Genomic DNA, 17,434 nt, shown 5'->3' with positions numbered 1-17,434 from the left:
TTCTAATACTAATATCCACTATTATAATATATCCTAGTTCTAATACTAATATCTAATATCGCTTAGTTCTAATACTATCTAATATCTGTTATCTTATATGTCCTAGTTCTAATACTCTCTGATCTCTATTATCTAATATCTATCCGCTTGATAGGAATAACATAATACAAGCCATCATTTGTTAAATATGCTATTTGAACCAAACAGTTTTTCCAACAGAAGCCTTTTCTTTTCTGGCAGTATCTTCGGTGTGGTTTCTTCACCAGGAGTTAAAGTCTTGTCCTTTGGTCTTTCGTTTGGAAATTTAGCAAATGAGGGCTCATAATTGGTGACAGGATCTTCCAAAAAGTGGGTTAATTCACCTTGTTGCTGGTTTCTTGGTCTTGCACTGCATGGCATCCTTGGTTTGACTAAGGGACCAGTTGAGGGATATCCCGGATGCAAATTTTCACTGGCTTCTGTAAATACATAGTGTTTTTTCAAGATAGATGGTCTATGCCATGGTATTGCTGTTATTACTTCATCAGAAACAACTTCTTTTGCTTCCTTATCTTCTTTGTTTTCCTGTTTTTCCATTGCAACTTCAAAATTGTTTACTTTGGGCATAACATGACTTATAGAAAAAAATGATGGTCCAGCCTTTAATTCATTAAGCTCTTCTTTGAATAAGTCCAACCCTTGCCTTTCTCTCCTGCTCTTCTGCCTTTCTCTGTTTTCATCCTGGATGTTTTTTCCTACCCTTGAACCGTTCTCTTCACTTTGTAATCCTGTAAAAAATGTTATTTCAACAGTAACTATTTAGGAATATGCATTATCACTTAGACAAACAACAGTAACAAAAGGACATTATTCTATCAAGCGTCACAAATTATTTAAATTGGCGCTTTCAGTTTAAATAATTTCTCCAAGAAACATGCCAAATTCTGGATTTCTTCTGAAGAATAGACATAATTCACAGTAACATAGAGCAGTTTAAAAAAAGCATTATGCCATTAAGTTTGAATCCTTAAGCAAAAGGTATGTTCTGTGATTTTTTACAGTTCAATATTTATAGTCAACTATGGTTTTTACCCATGAATGTCCTGTTTAAAATGTTTCAGGGGAATGAACTCCTCTTTCAGGTTCAATTTTTTTTACCAATGATATATGTTTCCACATCTACGTTGGCTTTCAATTCCTGAAAGGTCACAGAAAAAAGCATAGATCTATAAATGTATGTTACCTGTTAGCTGTGTAAGTGATAAAATGTCATTAAATCTCCATTAGTAGCCTCCCTTCGACATCAATTGCAGACTGATCTATAGTCCTCATCCTTCGTTTCATTTTACTCTGTCTAATAAAGTATCTATCCAAACTCTCCCAATATTGCATTAACATAGATTAAAATGATAATCCAAGTTAGGGAAACATAAATAAATAAAAGTTTTATTTTATTTATTTCTTAGATATATATCTCACTTTTTCTTCAAGACTTCCATATTTCCTCCAATCCAGGTTATTAATTTGATTTGATTTGATTGATAGTCACTAAATACCAAAGTTGCCTAAGGTATTGTGAGTGAAGATGGACTTAAAACGAGAACTTCCTTGTCCTATACAGTTAATGCCAGAGAATCCACAAGCCATTGGGTCATTTTTTCAGAGATATCACCTTACCATTTTCTTCAATGCCTTGAACAATAACAGAGCTTCTAATGTACTGTCTTCACTAGAAAAGTTGTTAAAAATTCATGGAGATATTGAAATGTTGAACTATATAGCATGGTCAAAGATCAGCATTTGACCAAAAGAAATATTTTGTGATATTTTGTACTATGTCCTAATATGTCTTATGATAATTTTATATTATAAAATGGTATATAAATTTTGCCTAACTTCAATTCCACAGAAGTCATGGGTTCCAGATTTTGCAGTGTAAATAAGCCCATTTCAGGTATCTTGGTTTAAAAATGATTGCCCTACGACATACTGTTTTGCCTATTTAAAGTTTACACAAACTAGAGAGTTTTAATAGTATACAGATATCACTCTATCTGTATCAACAGAGTCCCCAAGACCCAGCTCAAAAGAAGGACAAAGTTATTAAGGGAGAAAAGAAGCAACCATTCCTAGCACAATAAGAATAGTCAGGAAAGAGAGAGGAAGAGTACTGCTGTTATATTTTATTTATTTGTTTAACATATTTATAAAGCTATCCGTCTCATGCATGTGACTGGGCAACACACAAAATTCAGTCAAAGCTATTATAAGCCATTAAAAACATTTAAAAACTACAAATATAATCAAAGGCTTTGGAGAGTTCATTTAAAATCCTACCTATAATATAGTCATTTCCAGTTCCCTATTTCTGTAGGATCACCAAGTCCACTGACAAAACCATATTTAAGGGATTTCCAACAGTTAATAGACTCAGAACGTGAAGCCTCCCTGTTCTGATCCAGAGTTAAGTTGCTTTGTAATTCCAGATCATATAGATAACTCAATAAGAATGATTATAAAACAGACATTTTATTCAGAAATACTTGCAGTTATGGTTGTTGCTTCTGGATATTATACATCTGTTCATCCTTATAGGTAAGAAATTAATACTCCCTCCACACCAATTTCTAACGTGGAATGAGACCATCTGAGTCCTCTGGTGCAGGGCTTTTCAACCAGTGGTACAGGTACCACCTGTGGTACATTGGCACCTGGCAGGTGGTACGCGACCATCCTAGAAAAGTCCAAGGCTACCTGTACTTCATCACTTTTTTCCTTTGGGGGGGTACAATGGATGAAAAGGTTGAAAAGCCCTGCTCTGGTGGTCCCATGCTTATCTCAGATAAAGGCATTCCAAACTGGCACATGGCCAGGATATCCTGTAAAGAGCTCAATAACTCCTCCCACAGACCTGTTAACAGCTAAAACTACATTACCCATAAGCCATCTCTTACGGAGACAGCACTTCACCCAATAAATGCCAAACATTCTAACATACAGATCTACATGCTATGCTCAGGGTTACATGATACAGAATCAAAAAGATGGCAGCTAAGCTACCTCAAAAAGATGGCAGCTAGGCCAAAACCTTCCCTGAACTTCCTCACTGGGCATGCAAGTGAATCAGAAATAGCTTTATTTGGAGAATTGCTTTGAATTTTTTTATGGTTGTCCTTTTGGCATTTTGAGCGAACTAGACATTATTTCTTCAGCAAACCAGGATCAAAACATGGATCAGTATAAAATAGTATCACAATCCACACATTATCCCAAGAATTTCCTATTAATACAATAAGAAATTTTCAAGTTGCATCCCTGAGCTTCCTTTCTGAAAACAAAATTACGTTTGTAACATAGTAATAAATTGTCTGCAAAAAAAGAGTAGAAGATTCATGTTACAAGAGGGAAATTATCAGCGGAACCAAAACTTACAAATCATCAGAAGTTAAGAATGATAAAAGGATTTTTCAGCTGTTTCATACCTCGTGGAAGCTCAGCGGACTTCCTTCAGGCTCACGCTTCCGAAGAGTTCTGGGTTTCAGGCTGATATTTCCCTGGATTGCTTTGCTGACTTTAACAACTATGAAACATCAAAAATAAATAAACATGACACATTCAAGTGATATTTTACTAACATGTTTGAAGTGATTTAATTTTCACGCTTTCATATTGCTTTTATTGCATTTTACTAGATACTAATACAAATAGCTATAATGGGATGTTAAACTATAGGTAGTTCTAGTGTGATGGGCAGATATGCTATATAAATTTGACATATATATAAATAAATTTGCCTGTGACTTACACTTTTTGCTGCAAAATACACCATTTAACTCATTTGTAAAATGACAGCATGGCATGAGAGAACATTAATCCTGCGACACCACTGTGTCACCATGGCTCAATGGTTAGAGTACAGTTCAAGCTTTGTTCCCATTGCCTGAATTACTTCATTTGTTTTTATATATTCATCCAAAAAAGCACTTGAAAGCTCAGCTTCTCCTGATAATCTTCTTTCATTTCTTTTATGTGTAACCATTGCCCTAAAACATAGCTAAAATTTTAAAATTAAGTTTATAACATTAAATCCAATTGGTCTAGTAAATATAATTAGATTACAGTTTTGGGCTCCCTCGTGTGGTGAAACAGCATCACTGACTATAAGCTGCAAAAAATATTCTCCTTTATTCATTTCAAGTAGGAAAGAAAGATGCTTCAAGAAATTCTTATTTGATAAGATTTGATTGATAAGCATGTCATAAAACATCTTTTTCAAAATTCCTTTAATATATGTTTTATAAAAATGTGCAAAAAATTAACAAAAGTTTTTTGTGATGCTTATTGCAATAGTAACTATAGAAACTTCTAATATCTCCTAGTCTTCATATTATCTAATAACTACTATCTATAATATATTCTAATACTAATATCCACTATGTAATATATCCTAGTTCTAATACTAATATCTACTAGCTAATATCACTTAATTCTATTATCTACTATCTATCTTCATTCTAACACTAGTAATACCTAATATTGATTAGTTTTAACACTATATAATATCTACTATATAATATATTCTAATGCTAATATCCACTATCTAATATATCCTAGTTCTAATACTAATATCTACTAGCTAATATCACTTAGTTCTAATACTATCTAATACCTACTATCTAATATATCCTAGTTCTAATACTATCCTCTATCTACACTCTAATATGTCCTAGTTCTAATATTCTCTGATTATTATCTAATATCTATCCGCTTGACTGGAATCCCAGCCATCATTTGTTATTTAAAATGCGGTTTCGACCAAATAGTTTTTCCAACAGAAGCCTTTTCTTTTCTGGTGGAATCTTCGGCCTGTTTTCTTCAACAGGAGGTGAAGGGTTGTTTTTTGGTCTCTCATTTTGAAATTTGGTAAATGAGGGCTCATAATCTCCTAAAAAGATCCTTGGGTTGCTTAAGGGATCAGTTGAGGGATATCCCTGATGCAAATTTTCTTCTTTTGCTTCCTTATCTTCTTTGTTTTCCTGTTTTTCCATTGCAAGATCTTCCAAATTGTTTACTTGGGACATAACATGATTTATAGAAAAAAATAATGGTCCAGCCTTTAATTCATTAAACTCTTCTTTGAATAAGTCCAACCCTTGCCTTTCTCTCCTGCTCTTCTGCCTTTCTCTGTTTTCATCCTGGATGTTTTTTTCTACCCTTGAGCCATTCTCTTCACTTTGTAATCCTGCAAAAAACGTTATTTCAACAATAACTATTTAGGAATATGCATTATCACTTAGACAAACAACAGTAACAAAAGCACATTATTCTATCAAGCGTCACAAATTATTTAAATTGGCGCTTTCAGTTTAAATAATTTCTCCAAGAAACATGCCAAATTCTGGATTTCTTCTGAAAAATAGACATTGTTCACAGCAACACAGAGCAGTTTTAAACAAAGCATGAGGCCACTATGTTTGAATCCTTAAGGAAAAGGTATGTTCTATTATCTTTACAGTTCAATATTTATAGTGAACTATGGTTTTTACCCATGAATGTCCTGTTTGAAATGTCCGCTGGTGATATTTCAGGGAGATGAACTCCTGTTTGAAGCTCAGTTTTTTTACCAATGATGTATAATGCTTCCACACCTGCGTTGGCTTTCAATTCCTGAAAGGTCACAGAAAAAAGCATATAGCTATAAATGCATGTTACCTTTTACCTGTGTAAGTGATAAAGTGTCATTACATCTCCATTAGTAGCCTCTCTTCCATATCAACTGCAGACTTATCTATAGTCCTCATCCTTCGTTTCATTTTACTCTGTCTAATAAAGTACTGTATCTATCTAAACTCTCCCAATATTGCATTAACATAGATTAAAATGATAATCCAAGTTAGGGAAATATAAATAAATTAAAGTTTTATTTTATTTATTTCTTAGATGTATATCTCACTTTTTCTTCAAAACTTCCATATTTTCTCCAATCCAGGTTATTAATTTGATTTGATTTGATAGTCACTAAATACCAAAGTTGCCTAAGGCATTGTGAGTGAAGATGGACTTGAAATGAGAACTTCCTTGTCCTATACAGTTAATGCCAGAGAATCCATAAGCCATTGGGTCATTTTTTCAGAGATATCACCTTACCACTTTCTTCAATGCCTTGAACATAACAGAGCTCCTAATGTACTGTCTTCACTAGAAAAGTTGTTAAAAATTCATGGAGGTATTGAAATGTTGAACTATATAGCATGGTCAAAGATCAGCATTTGACCAAAGGAAATATTTTGTGACATTTTGTATTATGTCCTAATATGTCTTATGATAATTTTATGTCATAAAATGGTATATAAATTTTGCCTAACTTCAATTCCACAGAAGCCATGGGTTCCAGATTTTGCAGTGTAAATAAGCCCATTTTAGGTATCTTGGTTTAAAAATGATTGCTGTATGACACAGTTTTGACCATTTAAAGCTTACACAGAGACAAACCAGAGAGCTTTAATAGTATATAGATATCACTCTGACTACCTTTATAAACAGAGTCCCCAAGACCCTGCTCAAAAGAAGGACAAAGTTATTAAGGGAGGAAAGAAGCAACCATTCCTAGCACAATAAGAATAGCCAGGAAAGAGAGAGGAAGAGTACTGCTGTTATATTTTATTTATTTCTTTAATATATTTATAAAGCTGTCCTTCTCGTGCATGTGACTGGGCAACACACAAAATTCAGTCAAAGCTATTATAAGCCATTAAAAACGACAAATATAATCAAAGGCTTTGGAGAGTTCATTTAAAATCCTACCTATAATATAGTCATTTCCAGTTCCTATTTCTGTAGGATCACCATGTCTGTTGCCAAATCCATATTTTAAGGAATTTCCAACAGTTAATATGTTCTGGTTTAGAATCAGAGACATCGAAGCGAGGCAGGAGTAACAAAACACAACTTCTTTGTTGAGCTCACTAACAGAGCAGAACAGCAAACAAAATGGCGCTGGCTCTTTTATACTTCCCTTGCAGGGACAGCATCAGCCAATCAATGCAGGGCTAGTCTCCCACCTTGCACATGCTCACAAGGCTGGAGACAGCCTGTCTAGACCCAGGCAATCACATGGTCTGCCCGGGCCTTCTGCAGCCTCCTGCCCAGGACATAACATAATAGACTCAGAACTTGCAGCGTGCCACTTCCTCAAAAAGATGGCAGCTAGGCCAAAACCTTCCCTGAACTTCCTCACTGGGCATGCAAGTGAATCAGAAATGGCTTTGTTTGGAGAATTGCTTTGACTTTTTTTATGGTTGTCCTTTTGGCATTTTGGGCGAACTAGACATTATTTCTTCAGCAAACCAGAATCAAACCATGGATCAGTATAAAATATTATCACAATCCACACATTATCCCATGTCTTAAAACATTTTCTTAACTATCCCAAGAATTTCCTATTAATGCAATAAGAAATTTTCAAATTGCATCCCTGAGCTTCCTTTTTGGCAACAAAGTTATGTTTATAACATAGTAATAGATTTTCTGCAAAAAAAAAAAAAAAAAAAAAGAGTAGAAGATGCATGTTACAAGAAGATGGCAAATCAGCAGAACCAAAACTTACAAACAATCAGAAGTTAAGAACCATAAAAGGCTTGTTCAGCTATTCCATACCTCGTGGAAGGTCATTCGACTTCCTTCAGGTTCACGCTTCCCAAGAGTCCTGGGTTTTAGGCTGATCTTTCCTCGTATTGCTTGGCTGATTTTAACAACTATGAAAAGTCAAAAATAAATAAATAAACACGACACATTCATGACTGACATCAGTGAAAGGCAAGTGATATTTTACTGGCATGTTTGAAGTGATTTAATTCTTATGCTTTCATATGACTTGTATTGTATTTTATTAGATACTAATGCAAATAGCTATACTGGGATGTTGTACTATAGGTAGTTCTAGTGTGATGGGCAGGTACGCTATATAAATTTGACATATATATAATTTGCCTGTGACTAATACTTTGCTGCAAACTAAACCAGGATTTGAAATATTTTTTGATGAGTCAAAAGAATTATCATATTTTTATTTCACAATAAAATCTGAAACAAACTCTGTGCTACCTTTTGGAGAAGAAGAGGAATCACCTTTCTCTGGCTGACGTTTCCGCATCTCTTCTGCATAAATATCTGTTATGCTTAGTTCTCGTTCTCTTTCCTAAACAAATGCATTATTAAATTGATGTTGATAATATAGTTTATTGTATTAATGTCAGATCTTCAGAGATGATACATTTCACTGCATAACTCCCCCCAGTATCTCATTTTATTTATCTGTATTTTAATTCTTTGCTAATGCATAATTTGGCCAAATTCTTCCTGAAGGATACATATGCTTTTTTCCTGGAACTGTGAAGTTTTTTTATCAGGTTTTTTATAAATTTTTACAATTCATAAACCATTAATTCAATTTGACCTTAAAGGTCCTTCCAAATATATTGATACAAAATAGTTATGACTTTAACAAAGTATATACTGTGTTTTCCAAAAAATAAGATCTATTCTGAAAAAGAGCCCTAGCCTGATTTTCATGCATGCCCCTAATATAAGCCCTACCCCAAAAATTAAGCCCTAGTCAAGACACTCCATCCAGATTTCATTGGTGCTGCCGCCACGAGGTGAGGAGAGGCAGGTGGAGCTGCCCACATGCCCTGCAGCCGTGCATCTCAGGGTCCCTGCAGTCAGGCCACTCCTTTCTTGGCAACCTGCCTATTCTGCCCACCTGCCTTTCGGTTTCAATCCCCTTCTGAGCCAGACTGCCATGCTATGGAGCATGTGTGGGGGAGGCTCGGTCACCTTTCCTGCCGTTTCAGAGCCAGGGAGGAATGCTGTGCGAGAGCCACATGCACCTCTGGAGGAATTTTCTTCGGTCTTGGCCACCCCTCTTCCCTCTGCAGATCACCTGTCCAGCAGCATCTGCCATCTCCACCTCCACTGCCAACTGTCCCATGGCTTGCGCTGTGACCAGGCGATGCAAGCCTCCCCTGCCACGTCTCCAAGGCTCCAAAAGTGAGCTAGCTCCTGCCTACCTCTGTGATAATGACTGAGAGTGACATCGTGCCTAGGCTCCAGGTTCCTGGTACAGAAGTTGAGCAGGGCCTTGAGGCAGTAGCTGCTGCACTGGAACTACACCTGCTGCCCACCGTGTTTATCCAGGGGGATGCTAGCATTGAGCCACACCATGCTCAGGTTGGTGTTAGCAGGCACTTGGCAACACTGCTTGGGAATGGTGGCCAAGAAGACAACAGACACCCCCATGTAGTCATTGGGAATGATGCTGGCACTGATCAGAAAGAAGATGAGGCGGTGGAAGGGGCCCAGGACAGAAGAATCAGGGGCCACTTCACGCCTTTGGGTGTGGTTTGTATATAAAGGCCTGAAGTGCCATGCTTAGCTTGCTGCTGAAGAAACCTGTGCCGCAGCTCTTCAAGTTTCCATACGGAAGAAAGGGAATCACTGCCTGTCTTTTTTTAAAAAAATAAATCTGATGAATCAGCTTTTCTCCGTTTACCCCTCGGCATCTGTACTGATTAGGCCTGGATTTCTAAGAGGCAAGGCAGGTGGTGGGGTGTGGAAGACTTGGCTGAGGGGACCCTGAATTAAGTGGGTGTGGGGCACAGGGGGCATCTCTCCCCTCCCCCCACCTATACTGGTGGCAGCAGCACTGACATGCAGTGGATGAGCAGACACCCAGGATTTTGCTTGACAGGGATGTTTGTGATGCCACGGCAAGGCGAGGCAGTTTTCAGGGAAAAAAATAAGGCATCCCCTGCAAATAAAACGTAATGCCTCTTTCTGAGACAAAAAATATATAAGACTGGGTCTTATTTTTGTGCAAACAGTATTAAATATGTATTATAATGTGGAGGAGGAGGAGGAAGAGAAGAAGACAAGAGTAAAAACTTGTTCATTTCAATTCTAATAAAGCCATAATATGCTTTATTTTTTGGCTTGGTATGATGCTAAGTCCGATATGTTTAGCCAATATATAATTTTCAACGTGCTGATTAGGCCAATGTCATCAACCGACTAATTAAAGAAGAGTCATTTTTACAAAAAATCTCAATTTTCTATAAAACTAAGCCTAATGTACAGAAATGAAAGGAAGTGTGAAGAGCAAGAAGTTTTGTCCAACATCCACTCAAAACACCCCAGTAGTGTTTTTCAACATCCATCTAGGATCATGTGGTGAAACTAAGATTTATCAGTAATTAGCTTAGCTAGCCTGCCCATATCAATTTTAATACACAATTCCAACTAGTCTATTTATAATCTTCTTGTTTTCCTACATTCTTATTTTTCAATAATGTCTTTTTATACCTTGAAATTTTGATTTCATTAATGGATATGAAAATTTATTACCAAAATCTTCCTCACTGCATATTTGTGCAGCTACTCCTTTTCTTTCAGGATTGATACAAGGTTTGTAAAAAGCTGGCATTATACCAAAAGATCCTATTGCATCTATTTTCCTAGAGATGGACTGAAGAAAGAAGTCATTGGTAAAAAGTCATACAGCTGGACAAGCTAGTCTGTGTCAGGAAATTAAACCTAGACTGGTCACCGCCTATCACTATTATCACTATTATTGGTAAAGCTTGGGAAAAAGTATTCTAACAATGACGTTTGAAATTATGATCTCTTCCAGCAAATAAGAAACTCTCAAAGAACTGAAGTGGGAAACCTAATGCAGCACATTTATGTCTCTAATTGCTGGATAAATATTTAAAAATCTGAATACGAATAGATTTCCTTGTAAAATAGAGCTTTGAGGAAGCTGTTCTTGTTTCTTAATGCATTTCTTTATAGGGGTCTCACAGGGCCCAGCTAGGTTGTTCTAAGCAATGTACGTTGCATATTACCTGGATTCTCTTATCACTGGCTTCCAATTTTGGGGGAAGTGATGTTAATTTAGGACAAGGTTCTCCTCTCTCTCCATGTTTCTTGTCTTCAGAAAGTTTCTGGAAAGTCAATAAGGTGTCCGTTGTTTTTAAGAGTTCCGCCTGAACCTCTCTCAGCTTCTTAGAATCCCTGCGCTCTTCTTCCTCAGATGTCCTGAGAAGACGCTTCAAGATTGTATTTTCCATAGCAAAGGTCTCCAATTTATTCCTCAGAAAAGCCACTTCATTTTTCAATTCTTTAATTTTATGGTCTCTTGATGACAATAGACGGCAAGCCATGTTATTTTTCTCATGATCATTGATAATGTGGTCAGTCATGAATGTGATCTTCTGCTGAGGTTTCTTTTCAGGAAATGTTTTACCTCCAACGTTAAAAAAAATATCAAGATGGCAAATAAGATTTGGCAAAGTAAGGATCACATATTTTTACATACGGCTCAGAGCCAAACACTCAAAGGTGAATTCATCACATAGATTCAATTCCATTTATATAATTTCTTGAGTCAATGTCTAATGCAATTATTTGTGGATTGACCTATTGTGAAAAATCATACCTGAACTCTCATAGAACTCCTCAACCAGTCATGCCTAAAGTAGGATTGCTAAGCCAATACTCTAACCACTATTTAAAACTCCTTATATAGACTGATTGATAGATACACACACACACATACACACACACACACACACAGCATATCTAAATACTGATAAAATATTGAAAGTAATGGACTGAAAAACAATGGAAGAGTGATCATCCAAATTTGTAATCGAAGTTCGGAAAAGTTGCACAACTGTTCTCCAGTACAGGAGATGGAGAATCCACCAATGGGTTTTCTCTGTCTGCCTGCTCTTGAGACCAAGTTAGCCAAACGTGACACGCCCCCTATTGCTAGGAGACACAGTCCGGACTTGGTCTCAAGCTCTTGAAGACGTGTCAGGTTTGGCTCTCTGATTTCAATAGTCTCTATTTAACTAGCTAGCAGATAGTTTTTCCATTGTTGGATTCTCCTCTTACCTTTCAAATTCGGCAGGTTGGTGGATTCTTTGATCCTCTCCTCACACCCCATCTCTCTTCCAGAAGCGCTGAGATCAGCGCTGCCTCAGATCGGACGATCTGAGGCTTGGTTGGGGGGGGTGACTACAGCTGTTTTTTTTTCCTTCCCCAGGGCTCTGGGTGACTTCCTTTCCTTCTACCCTCATTCATGGGACCCCTTGTGCTGCTTCTGGGACCACTTCCTCAGTGTAAATGACCCCATGAGGCTTCAGGCAGCTTCCCCAATGGCCGGCAAGTCGCGGCTGCCATTTTGGGTGCCGCCGAACTCTCCAAGAACTGAAAATGAGCCATTTACCTCACATGGCTTCAGACAGCTTCCCTAACGGCCGGCAAGTTGCAGCCGCCATTTTGGGTGCCGCTGAAGCCTCTGGCGACCAAAGACGAGCCATTTGCTCATTAAAGCAGGTTCCCCTCACAGACCTTCCAAAATTAAGTTTCCAGCTAGTGGGGTTGGTGGAAGGGCTCTTGGCTCCACACGGAGCTTCGGATCACTCCAGGGAACCCCCTGGAGCATTCGGACCGACCGCCATTTTGACTGCGCCTTTTTTGCAGATCGTTCAGCCCTCAATGGTGGTCTGCTTGCAGGGGCACTTTTCACTCTCTCCTGTGCCTCCTCCATTTCCATCAATGCAACCCACTTTGTCTGCATAGGATGACTGAAGATGTGATCAAGCAACCACAAAAATACTCTAGTAGCAGATTACCTAAGCCCATACTTGGCTGACTCAAGGTTCAGGTGAGGACAGGTAGACACATGCTTAAAGAAGATTTGCTGAAATGTCTGTCCATCAGAAGAGCCATAATATCTATTTTTATTTCATCCAAACATGTCTAATTCTCAGAGATCTCCTGGAGAATCCCTGTAGTTTTCTTGGCAAGGATTTTCAGAAATGTTTTACCATTGGATCCTTCTTTGGACTGAGAGAAATGACTGGCTCAAGGTCATCCAGCTAGCTTCTTGCCCAAAGCAGAACTAGAATCTACAGTCTGTGGTTTCCTTATGTATGCCTTAACTGGTACACCAAACTGACTCAATTAGTTAATTAAGTGCCATCAAATGGGGTTTGACTTGTGCTCACAAAATTACAATATGGGCAAAGGTTGATCTCCTGACCTTAATAATAATAATAATAATAATAATAAACCCCCAGTGAGGCACTACCTTGACATGGTTGTGGGGCTTGTGTACTCTGAGGAAGATGAGAGCTATGCCAGAGGTTCAACCATACTGGACAGGTCTCATCAGAGGAGTCAGACAAAGAGTGTCTCTCCCATAAAAAAATATGGTGAGACATAAATTGACAGAAATGCAATACCGGCTCGGACATCGCCGGGTTAACAAGGTCAGCGCTAGATCTCGGGTGAGTGCAGTTCCTGGATTATTTGGAAAAATAGGCTGTTAAAAGGCCTCAGGATGGTTGCCTGAGCAACCAGGGCCAGCAGCTGCAGAACTACTGGAAGAAAAGGTGTTTACCCGTCGCAGATACACAGTGATGGAAAACAAAGAAATAATGATCTGGTACTACAGATCAAGTCCAACAAGAAGAGGATATCTAAAACGAATGCACCAGTTCTGGAAAGAACAACATCCAGAAGCAGAAATAACAGAACAGAGACTAGCAGATCAACGCCGATTTATAACACGAAATAAAATATTCACAGAAACAGAATTGGACGAACTGCAAAGGTTTACCCAGGGCAAGAAATCAAAGCCTTACCAGAAGTAATTCAGAATGTAGAGGCAAACCAGGGGGAGTTGGCAGTGAAGGAATCTAGCAGAGATAGACAACTGTTCTCATTTGGAAACCAGGCACCTCTACCTCAGGAAGACCAAAACCCTCTAACTAAAGAAATAAAAAGAATGAAACAAGAGAATAACTGAGCATCTAGAACCAGCACAAAACAACAGAAATAAGGACTGCACGGCATGAAGCTTGTACAAAGAAACAAGCTAGCACAACGCATTAAAAGATGCAACATACGCATATCAAATCACAAAGCACCATTCCATTGCACAATGCAGAACAAAATACCCACAACTAATGTACAGCACAGCTGCAGTTATAACAGAATACCTGGGATGCAAAATCAACAAAAAAGAAAAACAAACAAACAGTGCACCAGAAAAAAATGGAAGGTTAGACTAGAAAATAAGATCAGCAAGTTAAGATCAGATGCAAGCAAGCTAGAACAGATGAAAGAAAAGAAGCTGAAGAACAAGAAGACCAAAGAATACCTAATCAAGAAATACCAATTAGAAACAAGGAAGATCAAGGAAGCACTGGAAATAATAAAGCAACAAATAACAGCTATAGCCAGGAAAATCAGTCGATATGAAGCTCGAATTGCAAACTATAGGCAGAACCTCCAATTTCAATCCAATCAGAAACGTTTCTACCAATCCATCCATGGAGAAACTGCAAGGAAATCAGTCCGTACCTGACAGGAAGAAGAACAGTGCAGGTTTCTGGAAGCAGATAGGGATACCCAAACGAACATACAACAAGGGATGCGGCTTGGTTTAAAAAGAGGTGGATGCAAATAAAAACAGAAGTTGAAATGAAAGAACTAGTAATAACAACAAAAAATGGTTAAGAAAAAAAGAGCAAAGAAAATAAAATTGGTCAGCACCAGGTGAAGATGAACTGCATGGGTTTAGGTTGAAACATCTAACTGTTATACACCCACTCATTGCCAAGCAGTTCAACAATATACTACAAGGAGGAGAAATTGAAAACTGGCTAACAACTGGGAAAACCTACCTAATAATGAAAAATCCAGCAAAAGGGGCAACACCAGGTAACTACAGGCCAATTACCTGCTTACCAACAACTTTCAAATTAATAACTGGTGTAGTAGCTGATGCAGTGCAACAGCATCTAGTTGAAAACAATCTCTTTCCACCTGAGCAGAAAGGAAACCGCCCCAATAGCAGAGGAACAAAAGATCAACTCCTAATAGACAAAATGATCTTGGAAAAATGCAAGAGAAGGAAGACCAACATGAATGTGGCATGGATTGACTACAAAAAGGCATTTGACTCTCTGACCACATGATTGGATAATAAAGTGCTGCCCCCCTCCCTAGCATAAATAACAGGAGTCAGTAGAAACATCAGAAAATTTGTGCAAAGATCGATTGCACAATGGAAGACACAGTTGCAGATCAATGGTGAGAGGCTGGGAGAGGTTAATATCAAGAGATGAATATTTCAAGGAGATTCATTATCACCATTACTATTTGTTATTGCACTGTTTCCTCTGTCAACAATACTGAATAACTCAGGACATGGCTATCAAACATCAAAAACATCTGCCAGACTATCCCACCCCCTTTATATGGATGATCTGAAGCTGTATGGAAAAACATCATCTGAAATAGAATCGCTGCTCAACACTGTCCGTATATATAGCCAAGATATCGTAATGGAGTTTGGCTTGGACAAATGTGCCACACTTACTATCAAACAAGGAAAAATAGTGAAAACTGAAGGAATCAAGATGCCCCACGAAAATAACATTAAGAGTCTGGATGAGGAAGAGTACTACAAATACTTGGGTATCCTTCAAGCTGACAACATCAAACACACTGAAGTCAAGAAAAAGATTAGAGGTGAATACATCAAGAGAGTGAAGAAGATCTTAAAGTCCAAACTCAATGGAGGAAATACCATAAAGGCAATCAACACCTGGGCAATTCCAGTCATTAGGTACACAGCTGAATAGTGGACTGGACTCAAACAGAACTAAAAGCAATGGATAGGCAGACCAGAAAAATAATGACAATGAATCATGCCCTTCATCCACGCAGTGACATTGATAGACTTTATCTACCAAGGCAAATAGGTGGCGTGGAATGCTACAAGTACATCAGATGGTTGAAGAAGAAAAAATGGCTTTGGAAGAATATCTGAAGAACAATGATGAAGATGCACTGAAATTAGTATATCAGGAAGGCTTACTAACTACTGGAGAGACCAAACTGGCATACAAGAAAGACCAAATGAAGAACAGAATAGAGGCATGGGAAGACAAAGCACTACATGGCCAATACATGAAAAAAATAGCGGGGAAAGCAGATAACAATAACACCTGGCAATGGCTAAGAGCAGGAAAATTGAAGAAAGAGACCGAGGGACTAATTCTGGCTGCACAAGACCAAGCCTTAAGGACAAAAATTGGCATACAAAGTTCAAAATTGAGGGAAGACAGCAACAGACAGTAAAGTGCCGCCTATGCAAAGAGCTGAAGGAAACAGTGGACCACTTGGTAAGCTGTTGCAAGAAAATTGCACAGGACTGATTACAAGCAGCGGATGACAAAGTAGCAAACAATGGTGCATTGGAAGATCTGCAAAAAATATATTCTGCCTGTAAGCAAAAACTGGTGTGGGATCATAAAATAGAGAAAGTCATAGAAAATGATAAAAATTAAACTGCTTTGGGACACCTTCAAGAATTCAAACAGACAAGCACCTGCCAATATAAAACCCCAGACTTAACAATTGTCGATAAGAAAGACAAAATAGTCTGGATAGTGGACATGGCAGTGCCTGGAGACAGCAGAATAGACGAGAAAGAACTGGAGAAGATAACAAACTACAAAGACCTACAAATAGAAATAGAAAGACTGTGGCAAAAGCAAGCAAGGGTAGTACCAATAGTGATAGGCTCCTTAGGTGCAATCCCAAAACAACTGGAGCACCACTTGAACACCATTGGCATTGACAAATTCTCTATTAGTCAATTGCAAAAGGCGGCCTTACTAGGAACTGCTTCCATCCTGCGACGATATCTGTAATAACATCAAACATCCACATCTGCCTATCCCAGGTCCTTGGTAAGGACTTGATAGGTAGACAAAAGGCCAAATCCAGTCTGAACATCTGGCTGACTGTGCGATTGAGTGACCACCATAATAATATAATAATAATAATAAAGTTGGAAGGGACCTTGGAGGATCAGTCGAGTCAACCCCTGCTCAGGCAGGAAACCCTACACCATTTCTGACAAATGGCTGTCTGGTCTCTTCTTAAAAACTTCCAGTGTTGGAGCATTCACCGCTTCTGGAGGCAGGTTGTTCCATTGGTTAATTGTTCTAACTGTAAGGAAGTTTCTCCTTAGTTCTAGGTTGCTTCTCTCCTTGATTAGTTTCCATCCATTGCTTCTTGTCCTGCCTTCAGGCACTTTGGAGAATAGCTTGACTCCCTCTTCTTTGTGGCAGCCCCAGAGGTATTGAAACACTGCTATCATGTCCCCCCCTCGTCCTTCTCTTCGTCAAACTAGACATACCCAATTCCAGCAACCGTTCCTTATATGTTTTAGCCTCCAGTCCCCTAATCATCTTTGTTGCTCTTCTCTGTACTCTTTCTAGGGTCTCAGCATCTTTTTTACATTGTGGTGACCAAAACTGGATGCAGTATTCCAAGTGTGGCCTTATCAAGGCATTGTAAAGTGGTATTA

General features: G+C 38.2%; 1 long non-coding RNA gene across 1 annotated transcript; it reads right to left on the bottom strand.

Annotated features, from left to right (window-relative positions):
- Window positions 1-5,147: 5,147 nt before the first annotated feature.
- LOC120304730 lies at window positions 5,148-7,285 on the bottom strand. The gene is made up of 3 exons (XR_005555809.1): window positions 6,784-7,285; window positions 5,526-5,646; window positions 5,148-5,221 (listed from the first exon to the last, which is right to left on the bottom strand). It is a non-coding gene; the product is annotated as an uncharacterized LOC120304730 (long non-coding RNA).
- Between the last annotated feature and the right edge of the window lie 10,149 nt (window positions 7,286-17,434).

Source organism: Crotalus tigris, unplaced genomic scaffold, assembly GCF_016545835.1.
Source record: "Crotalus tigris isolate CLP2741 ecotype Arizona unplaced genomic scaffold, ASM1654583v1 scf7180000017644.4837335, whole genome shotgun sequence".
Classification (NCBI taxonomy): domain Eukaryota; kingdom Metazoa; phylum Chordata; class Lepidosauria; order Squamata; family Viperidae; genus Crotalus; species Crotalus tigris.
This window is presented reverse-complemented; position numbering and strand designations above follow the sequence as displayed.